Here is a 21,702-nt window from a genome sequence, read left to right as displayed (position 1 = left end):
AAGTAAGCAAGAGAGACCCGTCAAGCCTGCAGCTGAAAAATTCAGGGCTGCAGAGGTCCTCTCCCCTCTATGGTTCTCTTAACAAACGAGAGAAAAGAGGCTGAAATATCCAAAATCCTTTTAGAAGTTAGCAGACTGTCTCTCTACCAAGCAGCCTCCAATGTTTTCTCATTTGGCATTAAAATCAGTGTTTTCGGTGTTTTTAAAATCTGCTCGAGACAAGCAGCAGCTTTATTTGCCATCACCAGCAACCAACAGAGAGGGGACGGGAAGTAAAAGAAAGTGGTGCAAAAAGGAAAACAGCTTTTCTCTGCAGTCTCCTAAGCAGTCAGTTTGCCTCTGAATGGTGAAAGCGAGCACCTGCCTGGCAATCCGGCTAAACCGTTTTTGCCCGAGTTACTTGTGTGATGGTTCTTTTTGCAGGGCTGGGGAGTTTATTTCTCCCAGAGAGCCCTGCAGCATGAGCACCCCATCGCTAAAAATAACTTGGTAAATCAAATTTAAAAATCATAGCAGCTCTGATCATTTCTGCAGTGGGAGCCAATAAAGTCAGGCCTTTCCTTCTTAACCTAGAGCCACGCGCAGATATTGCACATTGCCATGTGCATAACCTATTTAAAGAATTTATATGCGTCATAAGGCAAAAGGTGACTTTTCTCCCTGCTTTCTAGCAGCCCACCAAACTGCAAGATGATACTAGGAAAAAGCACCTGTGCTGAAAACCACTGCATGCAGAAATACTGCAAGTGGGCCAGCATTATAGCTCCCCAAGAAATACAGGCGTTGCATTCTGACGGTAAGTACCGCAGATCACTTAACTGCCCAAAACCGTTACTCTGAGCTGCCTATAAATAAATGGAGAGAGAGACAGAGAGAGGGAAGGAGAGAGAGAATAGCTTTTCAAAAAGAGCTCTATAATTAATTTAATCGAGTTATCTCTAGGTACCTTTTCAAGAGACAATCAAGTCAAGGAACTAAATGGAAACTTAGACAGTGAAGACCTGCTAGTATTAAATTCATTCTTTGGTGAGTTATAGGAGGCAGAAGAAAGCAATTATTTACCGGCGACTTGGAGGAGGTGGAAATGCCATTGGTGTCCGATGTGACACTAAGCATGCAAGCTGAGCCGTCAGAGGCACACGGATTTCGGGTTACGTGCCACGCGCTGCCCGAGCTGTTGGCGTCCGCACGCTTAAGACGCGCCGTGCTCTCCAGGTGCGCTTGCTCTGTCCCCGGGCCCATCGGTCTGGGGGAGTCATTAGAAAGCAGGGCTAGGGAGAGCCACGGCGCGGGAGGTAAGCCGAGCGTCTGCTGCCGGAGACGAGCGCTGTCCCTGCTTCCCACAGCGTTGCGTCGGGAAGCGCCCCTGTAACTTATTTGAAATCAATGTGAGTACGCGTGGATGTTCTGTAATGTTTTGTTTAAATTCTCTGCAATGAGTTATGGGTGAGGCTTTCCTTTTTAGAAAATTAGTTTTTCTCTTCTGGACGCCATTAATCAAAACTAATGACGTCTCTCTGGTGGTGAGGCTTTCCCAGCAACCAAGAAAGAGCAGTCTACATTATCAGCCGGCAAGGGCTACATCGCAACGGAGCTTGTAGCCTCCTGGCAGGGAAATCTGAGCTTTTGCGAGCCTGCCAGCCTGGGCACATCCAGCTGTTAGGCTCTGAGGCTGTACAAGACATCCAGGGAAGACGAATTACATAGGCTTCGCTAAGATGTGCTCGAAGGTCTGAGCTGTGTCGAATCTACTGATCTCTTCTGCAAGCCAGTGCTTATCCCTGGAAGGCTTATGGGCCTCCACGTGCTGTGAAACGCGGGGATGCGGGAGCTCGCCGCTGCCCACGCAGAGATGCTCAGCGCTGGCAGGCGCGGGAGGCACGAGGGGACAGGGGAGCTGTGCCGAGCCCCAATGGCCGGGCAGTGATTTTGGTGTCGCTCTCCCTGTCTGTGTTCGCTGATACTACCAGCGCGGTCTGTGATAGCACCATGGCCCAGCGTTCAGATACTCTGGGGTTTTTGCTTATACCAAAGTCCTGGGTTTTAGGTGAGTGTCACTGTGAAGTCTAAGCCATAGGCCTCTAATAGGTGCAAGCTGGGCCTCAAATACAGTGTTCTTTAATTATTTACCAGTTCCTGAGCACCACTGAAATCTGGGTTTGCCACCCAAAGTTAATCCAGGTCTAGTTGCTTTCTCATGGTGGTCCTTGGAATTGGTTCTTGCACTGGAAGGTCCTTTGCTCTTGTCCCCAGGGCCAGGACTTGGTGTCGGAGCCACCGTTTGCGGGACCCTGCTCCACTCCCCCATCTGCCTGCAGGACTGGCACATCCCTGAGCTGAGAAAAGTTCAAGCGTGTTACAGGATGGCGCTGGAGAAAATGCCAAAGTGACAAGGGAACCTTGAGCAAGGAACTCTTCTTAGAGACAAATCAAGGTCAAAATAACAAAATAAACCTGTGTACCTCTTTTTTCTCTATTTAGACCACAGGGTAGTTCCTCTGTTTTGCCTTTGGCTCAGGTATCAGCTCTGCTATTAATGATTACACTCAGGAGAATGGACCAAACCACCACACTTCCAAACCCCTGTTACAGCAAGTAGAATCAGTAGTAGACAACATAAGATGATCTGGTGTACTGAAGACCTTTCTACTTTAGCCTCAATATACCAATAAAGACATGTTATAGACAGCACAGAGAAGTCAAAGAATTTATCAGAATTTGTCAATATTCCTAATGAAGCAGAAGATTCAACATGCAATAGAATTAGCCTACAACAAACCTTTGCATAGGGCCCATCCTTCTGAGTCCAGAAATCTCCTGTCTATTCCAGTCCGATACCCTTTTGAGAAATGAACATCCCTTGAAGTCATTATCATTACAAGCTAAAAGGCCAAATGAGACAAAGTACTGTTGCTCTTCATCTGAATAAACAAATCATTTTTAAATCAAATGCATTAACAATTTATCATTCTAAAATCCAATCAAAAGGGAAAACAACAATACAGAACATTGATTTCCTACAGCTTTATCTTAATGAAGTGCACATTCCCTTTGTAATTAGCTTTAGTTTTTTCCCTTTCCTTAAGTTAATGTGTTATTTGATTTCTATCCAAATGTTACTAAATCTGAGGGAATTTTCCCCAAATTAAGTGGCTTTTGATAATACAGGAAAACTTCTATGCTCTCACTTTGCTATTTTTCCACCAGACAGCCATACCTGTACTGCGGATGATTCAACTTTATTGCATGGTGTCTTTGCAAGGCTGTTTAAATCAATGCCACAGTTGCTGTATTCTGCACAATGTGCCATTTGTAAGCCAAAAAATACAACCTCACTGCTTTTATCCTTTTTCTTACAGACATCACACATTAATTTAATATAAGTTATGTTATTACAGGGAAAAAGTGGAGTGTGTTTTATTAACATTTTTTAAATTATAGATATTCAACCCAAAAAGTATACTCCATATACTCCGAGTATACTCGGGAGTCTTCCACTTGGATTTTATTTGACTTAATTAAAAAGCACTCAGTTCCTTTGGGCACTAAAGTAGTTGCTGACATTGCGGTAGCCACTCAGTCTTTCAAACCAAAACTATTACCTGAACTTAATAAAGTGTCTATTTAATTTATATACCTCTGCGAACTCACCTGTCTCCCACAGACACAATATGGTTTCTGCTAATGGTTAGCAAAGATAGCACGCTGACAGCAAACTCGCCAGCATCCCCGGGCTAACTCTGCTGTTGCAAAGCCTAATTACTATCACCTCGTTTACCTGCCTTCTCCGCCACTAATACCAATGCCCAACGCGTCCCAGTCTCTGCCATGCTTGCAATCGCACATTGCTGGAAATGCTTTTTGCCAGCCTGTCTCTCCATTCCTGCATTAAGTCTCTCTTTTCTTCTGTAAATGATGCTGAACAGAGGGCTATCGCTTTCACTCTGGTTCGGTGACTATTTGCTGAAATGCAATGGCTAATTTGATTGTCCAGTTTTATTTGGATGTATTGCCGCGGTACACAGCAAAACCTATGATAAAAGCCCCAAACCCTATCAATTATCAGCTCATCCCTTAGCTATAAATAAGGTCAAAAGTGACATTACCGAAATCTTGGATCTAAACACGAGAATCTCTGTCCTAATCCAAATTTTGGTCCTAGGCCTCTTGTAGATAGAGGTCCTACTTCAAACACAGACCTGCTCTGTTTATGGAATGCAGGGCATCAGTAGCTGGAGGCAGCTGCACACACTCGCGCTCTGCTGCATGGAGAATGAAACGGGCCCTCGAAGGCTGTCTGCCTGCAACGCAACGCTGCGAGCAGGTCTGCAAGCTGCAGCTCTTGAAAGCGGCAGTGGAAATAGTTTTGGTTTGTTTGTTTGTTTTTTTTAACTCGCATACTGAAAGAGAACAAAGCTGTTCCCTAATACAGTTTGTGCATTTTACGAACCAAACAACTAAATAGGTTTTAAAACATCTGCTGACTGCATAATTCCATACAGGGGAGTGCACTCAGCATTTTTAAACAGCAACTGATACTAGATACCACTTTATAGTACAAAACACCAGCAGTCCTGTTAAAATCAATAGAAAATTAGATGCTATGAAAATGCAATATGTGTCCAATTAGTTATAATTGGAGCAAATGGCGATGCAGATAAACTCGCGGTGTAAGGTGCATTTGTCCGGACTGCTCCCTGCCTGCTTTCCGCCCGGCCCCGGATTGGCAGTGGCGGGCGCCGATGGATCCTCTGACATGAATGATGATCCATCTAATACACGTATGTTAACTGTTATCTAATTATGGAGTTGCTCAGAGCCTGCAGGACTGCTTTGGTGCACTACTGTGCGTCGTGAAAAATGATTCTCTGTCATACCGAAACCTCCCTGTTGTACTTGACAAATTATGCCAGCAAACCTGTTTAAGAACTAAAAAATCCTTGGACACAGTGACAGGCAAAGAAATATGTTGTTTGGGGGCACTTATTTATTTATTTATCTGGTGGAGTTTAAGGATTCTGGCTTTAATTCCACCGATACGCATTTTTCTGCCTGCCTTTTGTTATGGCAGTTCGAAATCCTTCTTCCCAATTATTTTTCAGGGTTCTTTCAACTCCTTAAAAACTCAGCTGCACGACAAAACAGGAACTAGGTTATGCGATCCTAACGCTTTATTTTTAACATCTTTCGTGCAACATATTGGCTTCCTCTTTGTTTAATCTTATGACTAAAGAAAAAGAGCAAACAGCCTGTATCACGGCGGCACAAAAGGTGCATCCGCAGCCGAGCATCGCGCAGGGCCAGCGTCCCCGGCCCTGCTCCCCCTTGCAGGGGATTGACGAGAGAAGCGTCTCAGATCGCTTGTAGTACAACAATTACTACGCTAAATTTTGAAGGTATTTTTTCATACAGACGTATCCCCAAAATATCAATTATTTTACCGCAACGACTAGCTCAGAGCTAAGAAGCAATAACTTTCTCCAAGGTTCGTATTTAATTCCCATTTCGAGTTAGTAATTCAAATCCAGTGGTAAAGACGCACGGCCACAAAGGAAAAAAGCTTGTGTTTATCCGGGCCCTAAACCTTCTCCCGTTATTGGACACCGTTACTTATATTGTTAAGGGAACTGTCTCTCAAGGAAGGAAAAAAAAGGAGGTGGCAGCTTTTATTTGTTACGCTGACTCAGCCAAACGGTGGAACAAGAAACATTAAGACCCAATCCATAACTTTTGTGGCCGCTCAAAGGACGTATTCTTCTTCGACACTGATAAAAGTTTAATATGTAGTTGCCCAGGTTTTTAATAAACTTGTCAACAAAAGAGCAAGGCAAATTGATGGGGACCTTCCCAGGAATAAATTCAGCTTCAAACAGGCCAAATGAGCCTGGAGGACAGAGAGGGGAAGCCACACGGGCTACTTCTGCTGTTCTTTGCAGAAATGGCACAATAGATTTTAGCCTGGGTGCGTCTTATTATCTCCACGACAAGACTTCAGGACAAAGCCAGCTTCATTTAAAGGCAGCGGGCTGCTGCGGCCCGCGAGCGCCTCCGAGCCCCGACACCAACGGGGAAAAAGGGACGAAGCTTCCGCACGCAAGGAACGGCCAACACGGTCCCAGATAGGGAGATGTCCTCTCCGAGGGCACGCGGGCGACCCCCCGGTCCGAGCACTGGTGGCTCCAGGCGCGCTCCCGGCTCCTCATCCCAAAGCCCCATCGCCCCTGCTCCCCGCCGTCCCCTCGGGGCATCGCCGGCACCGCGGCGTCCCCGGCACAGCCGGGCCACGCTGGGCAGCCGTTGGCTGCGCGTCTCGGATGGCCTTGCGCAGAGACCCCGGTTACAGCGCAGCCTCGCGGGCGTAAGACACACGCAGCTTTCTGCAAGGTGATGAGGGAAATCACTGCATGAGATTCATTATTTTATATTAGCCTTGATCAAGCTGAAGCCTTAAATTACCAAGACTTTTTTTTTTTTCTTTTATTTGTTTACCTGAAGTAAACACAAGCATTAAATCAAAACTTCCACGGATCTCGCTGACAGCGGATTAACCCACCGAGTCCCAGGAAGGGCTGCAAAGCCGATCCGCTCCGCAATCATTTGCCACCTTTGGCTTTCTCTTTGCCCGTTTCCCTCCTCATCCCTGTCCCTGTGGACCTAGCTTGCACCGAACAGGTTAAAATGGAGAAGGGCAAGTCCTGCCTCGGACGCCGGCTCCCTCCCCGGGCTGGAAGCGGCTGCCCTGGCCGGCGCAGTGAACTTTATTCTGCCTTGCTCTTAGGTCACCGGATTCCTGCTCCCGCGGTTTTATCTGGCTCCCCAAATGCCAGGGTTGACTTGCCTATGTAAGGTCTTTGCAGGAGCGGCTGCCGTCCTTACAGCTGTTTGGTGAGTCGCGCGGCCGGCGGTCACGAGGAGGCCGCCCAGATGCCATGGCGCAGAGCCTCACCGGCGGGCAGCTGGGAATGACGACTATGCGCGCCAGCTGCTCCGGCCCCTCGGCCGCCGCCAGCCGCCCTCCGCTTTTTTAGAGAGCGGCGCGCTGCCCGGCGCAGCCCATATCTGGGCATGGCGAGCCGCTTCCAGGCCCAGCGCTGCGCTCCATAAAAAAAAAAGAAGAAGAAGAAGGCAAAAAGGAAAATCCCCGTGCCTGCTCGGGACGCGAGCCGCCCTGCTCCCCCAGCGCCGCCGCGCGCCACTGGCTGCTGCGCAAACCCCAAAAGCGTCTTGCCATCAAGCGCCCCTCGTTCAACACATATTTGTCCTCTGCCAGCCGTCCACCGGCGCGCAGGGATATCCGCACTCGGCCCCTCTTCCGCTCCGGCTCGGCGGGGACCCTCGGGGTGTCGCATGTAGGGCAGTTCTCGCGTGACAGCACCAAACCACCTCCGTCCTCTGCCGCCCCGGGACGAGCTCGCCTGGCCGGGGCCTCTCCAATCTCAGCCCTGGGGGGCAAGTAACGGCTTCAGGCGCTCCGCAGCGAGCAGCGGCTCGGCCCCGGGGGGAAACTGAGGCAGGAGAGGGGCACAAGTCACCGATGAGCCCGCGCGGGAGCCGGTGGCGGAGCAAGCGGCACAACCCGGGCGCCTGGCTCCCCTCCCACCCGGGCCGGGCTGCTCCCTCCATAACCCCCTGCGTCCCAATGGAAAAGCACTTTAAAACACCGCCGCGCGCTTGGTCGAGGTCAAGAGCAACTTCAGCATCAGGCTGCGAACATTAAACCGCCCGTCTTTCGCTGGGAGGGAATCGCAAGTGCTGTACTTAAAAGCAGCCCTAAGTTTTCCGGCAGGGATGAAGCCTAAGGAGCTGGGATATTTCTCCTGCAAGGAACACACCACCCCCTCACCCTCAGTCACTGCTAAGTGCAAGATGTGGTGAAACTCTTTAAAAATAGATATATTCCCAAGCAAGTCATGCCGCTTGCATCTGGCAGTGCAAACCTAGGATGGAAGATCTTGCTTACTGACTAAAAAGGATCATTATCAGCTCAAGGCTCATGAAACCTGGAGTCTCTCCTCCTCTCTTCAGGGCCTTCTCTTGCTCTTGGCCTAACCCAGTCCTGGGAAACACAAGGGAAGCCCTGCCCAGCCAGGCTGGTGTCAAAGGCAGGGAAAGATACTGCAGTGCAGTGCTGATCTCTTCTGCAATCGGACGTGCAGACTAGCCCGAATGCTGAGTCAGCACAATTTCTTTTTTGATTGGTTGATCTGAGTAACATACTTTCAATGTATGCTAAAGTGCCAGCAATTAATACATTTTCCCCCTTTCCCCACCTTTCCAAACCCTTTCGAACTGAACACACAAAGCTCACCCCCAAAGTCACTCTCTGGTCCTAAATATTCTGAGGCTCTTTCATTTTTAATTTAGGGCATTAAAAAAAAAAAATTTGCAATCTAAGCGATGCTCACTTTGATCGACTTGTGCTGCAGCAGCTAAAATATCTGTCCTGCAGGTCAATCTAATCATGCTTAATAGCAGTTTATTCTTCAACGCAACATTTTTCACGTTGGGTCGACAGTTTTAAATGAGATTGCTGATGCACCCCTTTACTAATGCTTTTACCAGGGCCAGCACATCCCTTGAAATACTTGTGCAATAAAATGCTTTATTGCTCTTGATGAATGCACTATTAAACTTGAATTGCAAACAGTCCCCCCTTTTTTTTTCAAAAGAGGGTGCTGAAATTTATTTGACCACCTGTCTTCCAATATTAAGTAATGATAACAACAGTAATAACAGATCATCACCATAAACAAACACACAAAAGTAGAAAAAACCCACCGGGAAACACTGCGTGGCACAAATTTGTCCCTGTGCTATCGTGTGTGTGTGCTAAATATCCATTTTATACCTGCCGATAGTTCCGCTCACATGCGGAAAATTCATCTCGAGAACGGCTGGATTTTGTGAGGCATAGAATAGGAAAATTTAACTAATTTGGTCCACTGGATTTATGGCTTTTGCAATTCTCAAAGCTCCTGTTTCCACAAGCGGCACTCCGCAGCCCTCCGCTTGCAGTGTGGATGAGCACCTGCATTGCCCGGCTTGTTCCTCCACCGGTCGGGCACGGACGGGCTCCTCGGAAGGAGCTCAACAGCCTGGAGCTCATCACCGTTTTACGAAGAGCAAAAGAGAAGCGACTTAAATCTTAATTTTAGCCAATATGACCTAGGGCAGAGGGAGGGTCACGATTTTAATCCAGAGAGGAAGGAAAAGCAAGCGCCATGCTGATGTGGCCGGGGCAGCGCAAGCCGCGATGCTCCGGCACTGCTCCCGCGTGCTGCTTCCCGCCCGGGACTTCCGCAGGTGCCGGCGGCCGCCCGCGCCTCCCGGCCCTGCCAAGTGCTGCGAGGCAGCTCTCCAAATTACAGCTTGGAAAATATTTACATAAAAAATAAATCTGAACACTTAGTCGCTTCCTAAAGTTAGCAATTGCGTGTGATTAACAAGCATATTAATTCAGAGAGGGGCAAAGCAGGTAAAAATTGCATTGGGAATGCAGGCGTCTAATGCAAATCAGAACGGGAGCAGCCTGGCAAGAGCGACGCAAAATAGCACGGGAGTTGTAGTAAAACCTGAGCTGAGGAGAGAAAGAAGGAAGGAGGGAAGGGAGGAAGGGAGAAAGAGAGCGAGCGAGAAAGAAAGAGAAAAAAGAAAGAAAGAGACAAAAGAAGAGAAGAGAAGAGAGAAAAAAGAGAGAAAAAGAAAGAAAGAAGAAGGAAGGAAGGAGAAGAAAGAAGCGGTGGGGTAAAGGGTTAGCAGGGAAAGGAGGGAATTTTATTTGCTATCCAGAACAGTGAGAATTGTCCTCGTTTTTCATCCGGTGACTCAGGCTAACGTTGGTGATTTACAGCCGAGGGAAGCTGCAACCAGGCTGGGCACTGGAGCCTTCCTGCTCCGGCTGAGCTCATTTCCCAGCACCCGGCAGCTTTCTGTTCAAAGCCGAGGCCACGCCGCAAGATGCCGCCCGGGAATGGGGACAGATCGCGGTGGCAGCGACCGCCCTCGCCGCGACGCAGCAGACCGGAGGCCTTCCCCACTGCGCTGATGCCGAGAGCTCGCTCCTCGCCGGCGCGGGAGCAGCTCGTGGGGCTCTTTCACCAACCCCAGGGCCGCAGCTCTGGCCCTGGCCGGCTGCGAAAATCCCACCTTTCCAGGGCCCGCACAAGCCGGAGCCGCCTAAAACACAGGATATGTCAAAGCAGCCGCTGGTGGCACGTGCTCCCGCCTGGCCCGGCTCGCCGGCCGCCGCGGAGACCCGGGCAGAGCCCAAAGCAAGCTGATAAATCCCAGAGGGCTTCCCCTGCCCTGGGAAGGGGCAAAACCCTTTCCGCATCCGCATCCACCACCACGCTTACTTTAAAGAGGGAGAAAAGTCTTACGAAAACCCACCGAATAACATACGCGGGAAATCTCCGTGCTACCCCAGCCTGCCTTTTCTAACCGCTTATTCATGAGCGTTTAGCTAAATCCCCTTTGGCGTACGTGTAACAAGTGACAGCGGCGCCCGCCGTGAATAGGGGAGGATAAAGACTTCGCGGAGCCCCGGCGCGGATCCCGCGCGGCACGAGCATCCCGGGCCGGACGCCCCCCGCCGCGCCGCCGACGCTGCCGAACAACGGGGCGGAAGCGCTCGCGCAAAGGGAATAAATAGGTGCTTTTAAATTGCAGGGAGACCACTCGAAAGCAAACCGTTCCCGGGCTCTTGGCCGCACGGCGCGGATGGAAAAGCTGGGTTAATTTGGGGAACGGGCGGGAAGAAGCACCACCTTTCGGGGAGTTTAGTGCAAAAATGACAGGCGCTTTGGGGACGTTGAATTTCAGAAGCGTGGGGAAGTTTTGGGCTGAAAGCTCTGAATGGTCAGACACGACTTCTACCCAGAGAGAAAATGAAGCTTATTTATGTAGAGTATTTAACCTATTTTCTTTCATCCTGTCTCATAATTGTAAGACCCTGGAAAAAGAAGCAACTATTTTATGTTGGAAAAGGTAAAAATAAAAAAAAAAAGCCCATGAAGATTTCCAAAATACAAGGAGCTAATTTTCTTATTTTCTTTAGGGAAAATAATATATCTACTTTCAAAGCACCTGCGCTTTTAGTTATGATCTAGTCGCTTGATGGCTGTTTCTAAGGGTCATCATACAAACGATTAAGATTTCCTTTCTCTCCACTTTTAACCATGAAAAGTTTTAACATGGGAAAGATTTAAAAAACGGAGTTTGCACGTGAATTTACAGCTAAAACACTGCACATCCAAGCCACAACTCTTTCTCTCTTTCGTCCTCCCCTCCTCGTTCCCTTTTATTTCTCCTAGATTTCAAGATCAGCTGGCTCTGCTTGCTATCTAGTCTTATTTTATGGAAAAAGGGGTGAAGGGAAAGGAGAGACAACAAAAACGAGCGATCGGCCTGTATCCCTGTTAAAAACCAGAAGTGGACAGCAAGCTTTCCTCTGGCATCGCCTTTCAAAGCCCATGCCGCAGTCAGCATATTGAATATTTAATGTCCTGATGAGCATTTCCACCTGCTGACACAGGCAAAGTGACAGAACAATACACGCGCTGGAACAAGATCATCAATTGACTCCCCAGTCAGTCTGCCATGTCAGGCATTTAAAAAAAAATAAATAAAAAAAAATCTGTCTGTCTTTCTGCCCCCTCGGCCCGGGGTCACTCATTGCTCCACCGCGAAGGATCCCCACCTGAAATACATACTTCTTTACATTCCATAGATTGCCAGGTTCATATGGGCATATAAAGAAGTATGTCTCTCAAGCAGGTAGTGTCAATATGCGCATTTATATGTTCGCAGGAGAAAACAGCGCTGATTTACAATTTGCATCCCAAGAGCGAGTTAGGGCTCAGTTTAAAGCAGCGGTTTCCTCCCCCCCCGCACCCCGTGTGCAGAAACGCACCCGCACACACGCTCCCCACCTCCGCTACTTGACCTAATCCCGGGCTAGTCCTCCGCAGGCTGCTGGGTTTTGTCACGGGGAGCAGAAACTGGACAAGACACCGGATAAGAAGTGCGAGCAAGCCAGCGGTCTGCCCCTGACAAAGGCTCATTGTCACATAAACGGCACAGAGTAAAAGCCGACCTTCCAGGTCCCCGAGAAAGTGCAGTTGCCCTTTGAAATCACAAACTTCCAACATTTAAAAAGCGAAAAATGCATTTTAGTGGAAGGAATTTGCTTTTTTTTATATATATGTAATTTTAGACAAAGCCATGCGGGAGAAAGTTAAATACATATTGTTTCCAAATTGTATCCATCCTGCAATTCAGAAACAGAAATGCCAGGGTTTTTTTTTTTTTTTTTTCCTTTCAAAAAATAGGGTCCGTGCTCAGTCAGAAAAACAAAAATCAAATGTCCAGCTCCTGATTTACAGATCAAGCAGGAAGGACTATTCCATTCGCCAGCGTGAGAAAACTCATCAGTTACACACAAGCAATTGCTTTCAGCAGTAAGTGGAGATTAAAGCACAGGAGGAAGAAAGAGTCTTACCTAGCGAATCCAGTGATTTTTCCTCTGCCGGTCCCCGCAAGTGAGACACTACCTTGCAGATAAGCAAGCCCCAAAAGACAGCACCTGCCTTTTTTGGGAGTTCAGGGTGTTGCCAAAAAAAAAAAAAAAAAAGAAGAAGAAGAAGAAGAAGAAGAAGAATTGCATTTCCTAAGTCATCCGGGCGCGCTCCGCGACAGCTCGGGCTGCTTGCGAGACACCTGCAGACGCGCACGACAAAAGGCAGCGCCGGGGCCGAGGTGCGAGTCCCCGGGGCGCCTCCGGCGGCGGCGGCGCGTGGGCGCGCGCGTGGGGCTCCGCGCGGCCCCGGCCCCGGCCCCGGCCCCGGCCCCGCGCGCTCCCCCCGCGCCGCGCGCTCCCCCCGCGCCGCCGCCGCCGCCGCCGCCGCCGGGACAACGTGCCCCGAGCGACGCTGCCGAGCGCCTGGCGGCGGCGGCGGCGGCGGCTGCACAGCGGCGGGGTCCGGGCACGGGGCGCCCCCGCTCCCGCCGATCAATACCAATTTACAGGCAAACGCAGGGCGGCTGCCTTCGCGCTAATGAATTTCCCCGCTTCTCACAGTCTTCTAATGAACCCTTTAAAGAGGGTTTAAGTAAACTTAGCAAGTGGCAAACTAAGCACTTTGGAATACCTAATTGTATTGACGTTTTTCCCCCCACTGCCTTTGAAAATATCGCTGCAAACCGGGAAGTAAATATTTCCCTGCTCCCCATCAACTTCTATCAGCAGCAGAAAAGCAAAGGCCCCGCAAAGCTGGGGTTTCGGAGGGTTGCTCAGCACCCAGCCCTCCGAGCGCCTTTACACCACTCACGCTCGCCGGGCGATGCTCTCGCCCCGGCCCTTCGCAGCATCCGTGCTCCCTCCCGGAGGCTTGCTGGCCTTTTTTTAACATCATTATCTGTCCAATTCCAAGGCAAATTTCAATCTTTAGTTTGGGCTAAAGGGAAGAGAGATGGAGCTGTGGCACTATTGTAATGCATGACTGCAGTGAAATTAAAGCAAGAGAGGGAGAAGTGAGGAGTGTGAGGGAAAGTCTCAGTGCTTAAGATGCAGAAAAAGAAAAATCAGAAAGCCGGTGAGGGTTTTTGCACAGCTGAGATGCTCCACAGTATTGAATTTCCCTTCAGACCAACAAGAGCAGGCCGAGCACCGGGAGCAGGGCAACTGCTTCACTTCTTGGAGCGCTCGGCGTTTGCAACTCATGCCCAGCTGCCTCCCTCAAGCGCATTTTGATACGGGCTGTCCCGAACCATCGCAGCCCGCAGCTACGCGGGGCAGCCGCTCGCGGCCCGTAAAGAGAGCGTGAGAGCCAACAAAATGACGTTTTTAAATCCTGACTAAGAATTACAGATAACGACACAATGATGGCAGCAAAGTTCACCGGTCGGGTTACTTTTATAACGGGAGCAAGGCTGGATTTAGCTGTGCTCTGGGGGTCCGCACGGACGTGTGTGATCTCCAGAGCTGCCCCTTTGGGTGCCTTTGCCGGCGCTCCGGGCCACGAAGCCCGCGCCGCTCTGCACCCACCACCCTCGCGGCTACCACTGAGCGGCGGCGGAAAGCCTCGTGCCAGAAAATCGAGGCTGTCGCCGGGTGGAAGTGGAAGAGGAGCGCGTGGTCGTCCTCGCCCCGACCGCGGGCGCTCCGCGAGGCCCCACCGCAGCACCCGGCTTTGGGGGCCGGCCCCGGTGCTGGGTGCTGGGTGCTGGGCGCTGGGCACTGGGGAGGCGAGACGGGGCTGGGGCCGGCCGCCCGCGGCTTTAGCGCGCCTGAGACACAGACACCACCTTCCTCTCGGGAGAAACCCGGCAATTAAACTGACAGCACAAATCATAGATTTCTGCCTATACAATTACACACGGCTGCTGAGCGTACGCTGTCGCCGGCACAGACGTATTCACATATCCATCCTCTGAGCGCAGGCTAGAGATGCATTGTATCGGGATCATGTTACACCTGTTTATGTATCACATTTATATATGTATGCCTGAAGATGTGTTAAATATACATATGCATGCTATAAAACATATCCAAATGCATGGGGGGGTATATATCACAGTATCTATCACACAATATTGATGTATATATATTATGTGACGAGGTATCATCACTATCACATAAAATATAATGACCATAGTCAACTCTTAGCTTTAGAAGCAATAATAGGCAATTGATGTGTGAAGTGTAACCTGAATTCCAAATCCCTTGCACAGAAAACATAACTTCTCCTCCTTAGCCTAGCTCCTTTCTGACTGTCCATAAACCACGCGCCTGTAATTAATGCTCATTTCTCGGCATTTTAATGGTTAATCACCGCAGCATTGAGATCATTGCAAGTTAGGCTAAGTTTAACCACATTTCGCCCTTTTGCTCGGGGTGGCATTAGCTCACAGCCACTAGTTTGTAGCAAATAAATAAATAAAGCCCCAATCCCCCCAGGTGTCATTAGCCAGCCTGTATCCAAATTAGGCATTTAAAGGCCGGCTTAACCTTGCAGAACGGCTGCATGTCAAAGTTCTAACATTTCAGTTCAGATTATTCCAGTGCACTGCTTGCTCTGCAGTTTGTTGGCTTTTTTTTTTTTTTTTCGGTAAATGCGGAGTATGCCACAGCAGAACAGGGAAAGAAAAAAAAAAAAAGAACGGGGCGGGGGGGGGGCGAAAGGTCTCCCGGCCCCTCCACCGCTTAAACACACACCCCCCCCCGCACATCCCCACGCAGGCACACGCACCCGACACACGCATCTGCCAGACGCAAAGGCGCACATTTGAGTCCGCGGGTAAGTTCGAGGGGCGCTCGGTCCTGCGTCGGCCGGAAAAGTGCTTAAAAACAAGCCGAGCTGGCGCAGGCAAAGGAAAGACAGAGAGCAGAAGAGGGGAAGGGGAAAAAAAAAAGACATACCAGTTAGGAGATTCGGTTGCAGCAGAGGACTCACCAGAGCACTAGCTGAAAGCTGAATCAGCTTTCGAGAGTTAGGGATGCATAGAGGAGGGTCATGGAATCACAAGGTAATAATGCGCTTCATGCTGCAGCCGTCAGCCTTCTCCGTATAGCCAATCTCTAATGCAGGCAGGGAGAAAGAGAGCAGGCCCAGGAATGGTATTAGTCCTCACTTGGAGGAGGGAAAAAAAAAAAGAAAACCCATCAGGCAACCCCCCCCCCCCCCGCCCCGCATCCACCCTTACCTCACCCCCTCCGCCAAGCACGGCTACAACTCCTCGCTGCTGCTGCTGCTGCTGCATCGCGGCTTCGCGGGTGGGGGAGGCAGCGCGGTACAGCGGAGGCTGAGCGGGGCGACCGCGGCGCGCGCACCGCCCGCCCGCCCGCCTGCCCGCCCGCCGCGGGGGGCACAGGGCCCCCGGGGCCGCGGTGCACCTGGGCACCCCCGGCCCGTGCCGTCCCCCCCCCCCCCTCCTCCCACCCCACCCCGGGGTGCAGCCCCGGGTGCAGGACGCACGCACACGGGCACGGGCACGCGCATGCACGCGCACACGGGCACACGCACACGTGCACACGCACACGCGCACGCACGCGCCGGGGGGGGTCCGGCGGGGGGCAAGCGCTGGTCAGAAGGCGAGTCCACCTTTCCAGTGCTTATATACCCAGCAAAGCATCCGAAACACGCACTCCCGGGCGAATGGCCCCTTCTCGTGCTCTTCCCTCCCTGACCATATTTAGTCAACCACGGCAAAAAATAGCCTGTCAGCTGGAGCCTGCTGAGCAGTATTTGGAGTTCAATCACTCCTCGCAGCCCATTGACTACTAGTCCTGCAGGGTCCTGACTCTGCCTTTTTTTACCCTCCGCTATTTTTAGCTAGGCCAAATAAAGAGGTATCTCATCTTACTACTCTCCGCCGGCGCAAGGTTTCGCTGGGCCCTGGCTATGTTTGGTAAGCGCCGCTGCTGAGAGACGCGGAGCAGAGACCTTGTCTGCGCTGGAAGACCTTTGTCTCCCTCCTGTATTAAATTCTTTTCCTCTCCTTTTCTTCCTTTCATTTGTAGTTTGTTTGTTTTTTCATCTGTTTGGGGTTTTTTTTCTCCCTGGTACAAAGGTATCCAGAAGAGACGGTGGGAAAGAACTTGAAAGGACTCTGATTTTCACCTTAAAGAGAGAAGCGTTGGGAGTCGAAGACTTCCCGCTGGGGCAAACTCCCACACTGTGAACGCCTGGGCACCCGATTGCCCAGTCAGGCCTCTCCTTCCCCGGGGTCTCTAAGTCGCTGGGGACGGGGGTCTTGTCTGCTGCCCTCAATGGGAACATGAGGGAGCCCAACCACCAGCCATAAAAACCCTTCTGACCACAACAGGTTAATGCAGGTCACCACCAAGGGGCATCTCTTAGACCTTTAGGTCATGTTGGCTTTCCAACCCCAGAAGTGACCCTCTGCATTACCCCAAGACGGGTGATTTCACAAGACATAAGCACCGTACTTGACTTGCAAAATGAAGGGAAACAGACGAACGACTCCAGAAACTCTCATTAGACCTAGCTTAAAAATTAAGGTTTCCAGAACAGCAGCATCCTGGGAGAAATGATAAATAATCATAAATGTGGCACTGCCCTCTCTGAATGAATCTTTCATGCTTGTGGGCAGCAGACCCCACTTTGGAGCATCTCATGAAACCACTGGCCCTCCCCAGCCCTGCATCAGGCGTCACCAAGCAGCACTGTCACATCGAGGCCCGCTCAGAAAGACCATCAGATGTCCTCACACCCTGACAGGTCCTGATGATCCCAACCAGACTGCTGCCATGGCCAGGATTTGGTGGGGATTAGGGAGGGGTGGATGGGCATTTGCTAAACTCCAACTCTGTAACAGCTGTGTCGATCCAGTATTATTGAGCCTAACAGATACCATCAACCAATGGCAGCAATGACAGGCTGATAGCAGTTGACCTCAGGCCAGGAAACGCCTGGACGAGCAGTGCCATGCCAGTGCGAGGAGAAGTGCTTCCTCTGTGGTCCCGATGCTGCTCGTCACCTCTGACTTCAGAGCCCACCAGCTCCAAAGACAATGTTTGGAGGAATTTCATCCCATCAAACCCAACATGGTTCATTGACCAAATAATCATTAAATGAGGATTTCTCCAACTAAGCTGATTTCTGTGGTCAGTTATAGGAAAGTCACGTTTCTTCCAAGATTGGAAAGAAGCACCTGCTCTACAATATTCACAAAACCACGGATGACCGCTTTGTCAAGAACAGCAGAGCTGCCTGACAAAGCTGCTCCCCACCCTGGGCCTCTTTGCCTCTTTCTCTGTCTCAGCCTATGGCTCTCCCGAACCCAAACGGGGAAGCTGGGCCTTGGCGGTTCCCTTCTCATGACACGGTTCCAGGTGCAGCCCGCCCTACTCCAGCATCTGCTGGATATCCCAAGATAGGACGTGGGGCAGCAGAAGCACAGAACATTTGAATCTTGGTGTTCCTGAAATGCCCGAGCAGCCTCTGCTGTCGCCATAACATAGGGCAGCCCTTGGGCAGCTCTACCCTACCCCAAGGACCAAGCCTGCAGCCCCCCCAGGATGGGCAGAGGGGTGAGAGAATTCAATGCCGTTCTCTCCCGCTTTCCTCTTCTGGTCTCAGAGGCTTGGCAGGACCTTGTAGAAGGCAAAGTCCCTTTTGCACATGCACCTCATTTCCCTGGAGAACAGCTTGCAATTTACTGCGGCAGCAGCTGCGCCGGCTCCCTTTCGCAGACGTGCGTGCAAGCACACACGCGTGCCCGCTCGCACACATGCTCCGCGAGGAAGAGGTGCACCTGGAGATACCGCTCTTCCTGAGGGCTGCTCAGAGATTCACCCCAGACGCAACTGTCCGCTTTAGCAGCAGATATAAACTCCGTCTCTTGTTTCTTTCTGCCTCCTTCTTCCATTATCACTGGGACCATCCAAGCCTGCTCCCCCCCAGGGATCAGTCAGGCTTTTGGATGTTTTCCCAACCTGTGGTCTTACAACAGATGATGCTGAGAAGCCCCTTCTCCAGATCTCCCCAGGAGTCCCAGTCACCCCAGAGTCACCCTTAACCCATCCACAAAGGTCTTTGCCCAAAATACCAACCCAGACCTGCACAGAGGCTTGCAGACGCTGCCGGGAGTTTGTCGCCTGTTATCCGTTTCGGAGCATCTCGGCTTTTTCCAGAACCCGAGTGTCAAAAGTGACAGGTTCTCACGCTATTTTCAGCCCGATCCAAAAGTGCGAAATAGCTGAACCCCCGGGGAGAGGCAGCTTTCGGCGACCTCCCCGGCGGCCGCGCCGGCCCCTGCGGCCCCCGTGGGGGACCCGCCGCCGCGGGGAGGGGAGCTGCTCGGCTCTGCTCCGGATCCGAGGTGCAATCATGCCATCCTTTGGATCGAAGGAGTTGTTCGCACATCCCTGACAGGTTCCCAAGGGTTGAGAATCTCCCCCGACACCGAGATATGTTGGGAACAGGAGCAACCTATAAATGGAGATGAACCGAAAACAAATCTCTAAGACGTGAATTAAGAGATTGTTTAAAATCCAGACCTCATTCTGACTCTACTTTTTGTGCACAGTTTTCTTCCCTTGATTAACTGGTTTACACCACGGTCACCCTGAACCTGCAGGGACTAAAATATCTGCGTTCCTCTCCAAAATGCATGGCATCTTTTTATCAGGACCTGGTCCATATCTTGTTCCGTGTGCTGATAGCGACGGGAGTTTGGCGTGCAGAGAGTGTCGGAAGAGAGGGGTCCTGAGCGTACAACCACCATAGCATGTTGCACTTTACATACACATATATATGCTTACATGCACATATACATGTGTGCATAATTCTGCACTAAAGCTCCTTTAACGAAAGAAACCTTAGGAAGATGTACAGCAGGACGTAAAAGTGAACCAATTCCAAACGGTAGGTGAGAGATTGCAACACTCCAAACAAAATGCAAGATGTTACTTTAAAAGAAGCAGGCTTGGGCTTTTGAATTTATGTAACCTAAACTGATTTTGTCTGTTTGAAATTGTCGTTGCGTGTGGGGAATCTCAAAGAGCCGCGTAGCAAAGCTGCAGACGTTTCCTTTGGAGTCCAAGATTACAAGCCCCTTTACTTCTCCTTGCAGCTCCAAAGCTGTTAATGGTTTGCTTCATTTTATTAACAGCAGACAAGGAAAGAAAAAAAATCCTCCTCGGAGCATGTGTGAGGTGACAAGTTGGATAATAACAGCTCCTTTGGAAGCTTTTATAGTACATTAGGCAAACAGTGGATGTTTATAGACTTTTTAAAATGCTGATTATATAAAAATGCATTTATAGCCTTCTAAAATACCAAGCTACTGTAATATAAATATTGCTAATAATAAAAGTCTAAAAATGCAGATTATTGACCCAATTGGAGCTTTTTTGGTATTGATTTCTGGTTTTCTTTGGACCAAAACCTTAGCTGCAGCCAAGAGACCGGACAGCACGCTGTGATCGGAAGCGGGTTTTCACATCCGGCAAAAGACACTCCAAACGCCCAGCCCTTTCCTGGGATGAAGCCAAAACCACTTCCCCATTCACACCCCGTCTCCCTCCCACACACGCCCCCAAGCCACCCCACGCCGGGGGGGGCTGCCAGAAAAGCCGGATGCCTCCGGGCCCCTGGAGGAGCCAACGCCGGATCCTGCCGCCTCCCCACCCCGCTCGAGGCTCTTGATTGCTCAGCGGCTGGTCTGCCTCAGTTTCCCCACCTGAGCCTGTATGAATAATTAAATAGCTATGGGCACGGGAGCTTGAACACGGCCCCGTGCTGCTCGCCGTGAGCGCCCTGACGGAGCAGGCTGCTGCTGCTGTGCCTTCTCTCTTTCTGCCTCTTTTTCCGATTACGAGCAGAAATTCCATCACTGGATATGAGAGGCTTTTGCTAATGGAAGTTGTCTCAAAACGGATAAATTCTTGATAAAAATTGGGGTCTCGACAAATTGAAACATTCTACCAAAAAATAAATGCCCCAAACATCTAGTGAAAAGATGTGTTGCTCTTTATGTTGCCAAAGCAAATTTTTCCTTGGCTTTGTCCTTTATTAGTGAAAGGGAAGGAAAAAGTCTGGGCTTTGGAGCTGCGCACAGAGTCCCCATGAAGGTCACCAAGGGCAGGCTCGGACAAATGAATTGCGCACAACAAAACCCTACCCGCTCTTCACGGCGCGCCCAAATCAGAGCTCGTCACGTACCCGTCCCTCTGCCCACGCAAGCCCACTCGCCCTGGCCACGGCCGCGATTAATCCGTGCAGCCAGTCGCACGTGCAAACGCGCCCAGAAAGGACGGCTTCTTCCACCCTGTCCCCGTGCGACCCATCGCTCCCCCTGCGACGGCAACGCGGTGCGAGCCACGGCGGGCCTGGCTGGCCGAAGGGCCGGTGGGGCCGGCGGGACTTTCCGCACGGGCACCGCAGCCCGCGCTCGTGCCGCCTTTCCACGCCGATGCCCGAGACGCGGCTCCTGGATGAACGCCAGGGAAGCAGGACGGGCTCGGGACTGCGGCGCGTCCCCCTCACGGCCAGAGCAGCCGGCGCTCGGGGACGGATCGGGACGGCGGCGCCGCGTCCCGCAGCCTGCTCCCGCCCTGCGCCGTCGGAGGTGCAGCCCAGGCCTCCGCGCGTCTGCTGCTGCCTCACCCAGATCACGTGGGAAAGAGCCGAAAGGGCGTCTGCCGCTTTGCTGAGAAGGTGGCGAGAAAGTTTCGCTGCTGAAACGTCTCAGGAGTCCCGCAGGCCTCGACTTTTCTGCCAATCTGCCGTTCGCTCATCATCTTGGTGCCATTCTGCGCGTGGCAGCACCATCCCTGCCCAGCTACCGCAGGCTCCCGCATCCCACCGCTCCCTTTACCCAGCGCGCCGCAAAATTTCATGTTATTTGGGAAAATTTCATCCCTGCGGAATTTCCACCAAAGGCTGACGAAAGCAGCTGCCTGTGACTCTCCCACCAGCTGAAAACAGCAATTCCATCACCGTTTTGCAATGTAATGGTGCTTAAAAACACATTTCTCTTAACTTCTCCCGGAGGACAGCACCAGCGTTTTCTGATACACATGTATGTAACACGACTGCATGACGCACAATTTATGTGGCTCTGGTGCAAAAGGCTGGTCTTCTGCAAGCTTTTGGTTTATGCAAAGGACTTGCTTTTTGTGAGCTTTTGGGTTTGTTTGGCATATGCAGGAATACAAAAACACGCAGAAAACGATAT

The sequence above is a fragment of the Apteryx mantelli genome, chromosome 18 (genome assembly GCF_036417845.1).
Source record: "Apteryx mantelli isolate bAptMan1 chromosome 18, bAptMan1.hap1, whole genome shotgun sequence".
Lineage (NCBI taxonomy): Eukaryota > Metazoa > Chordata > Aves > Apterygiformes > Apterygidae > Apteryx > Apteryx mantelli.
Note: the sequence above shows the minus strand (reverse complement) of the source record.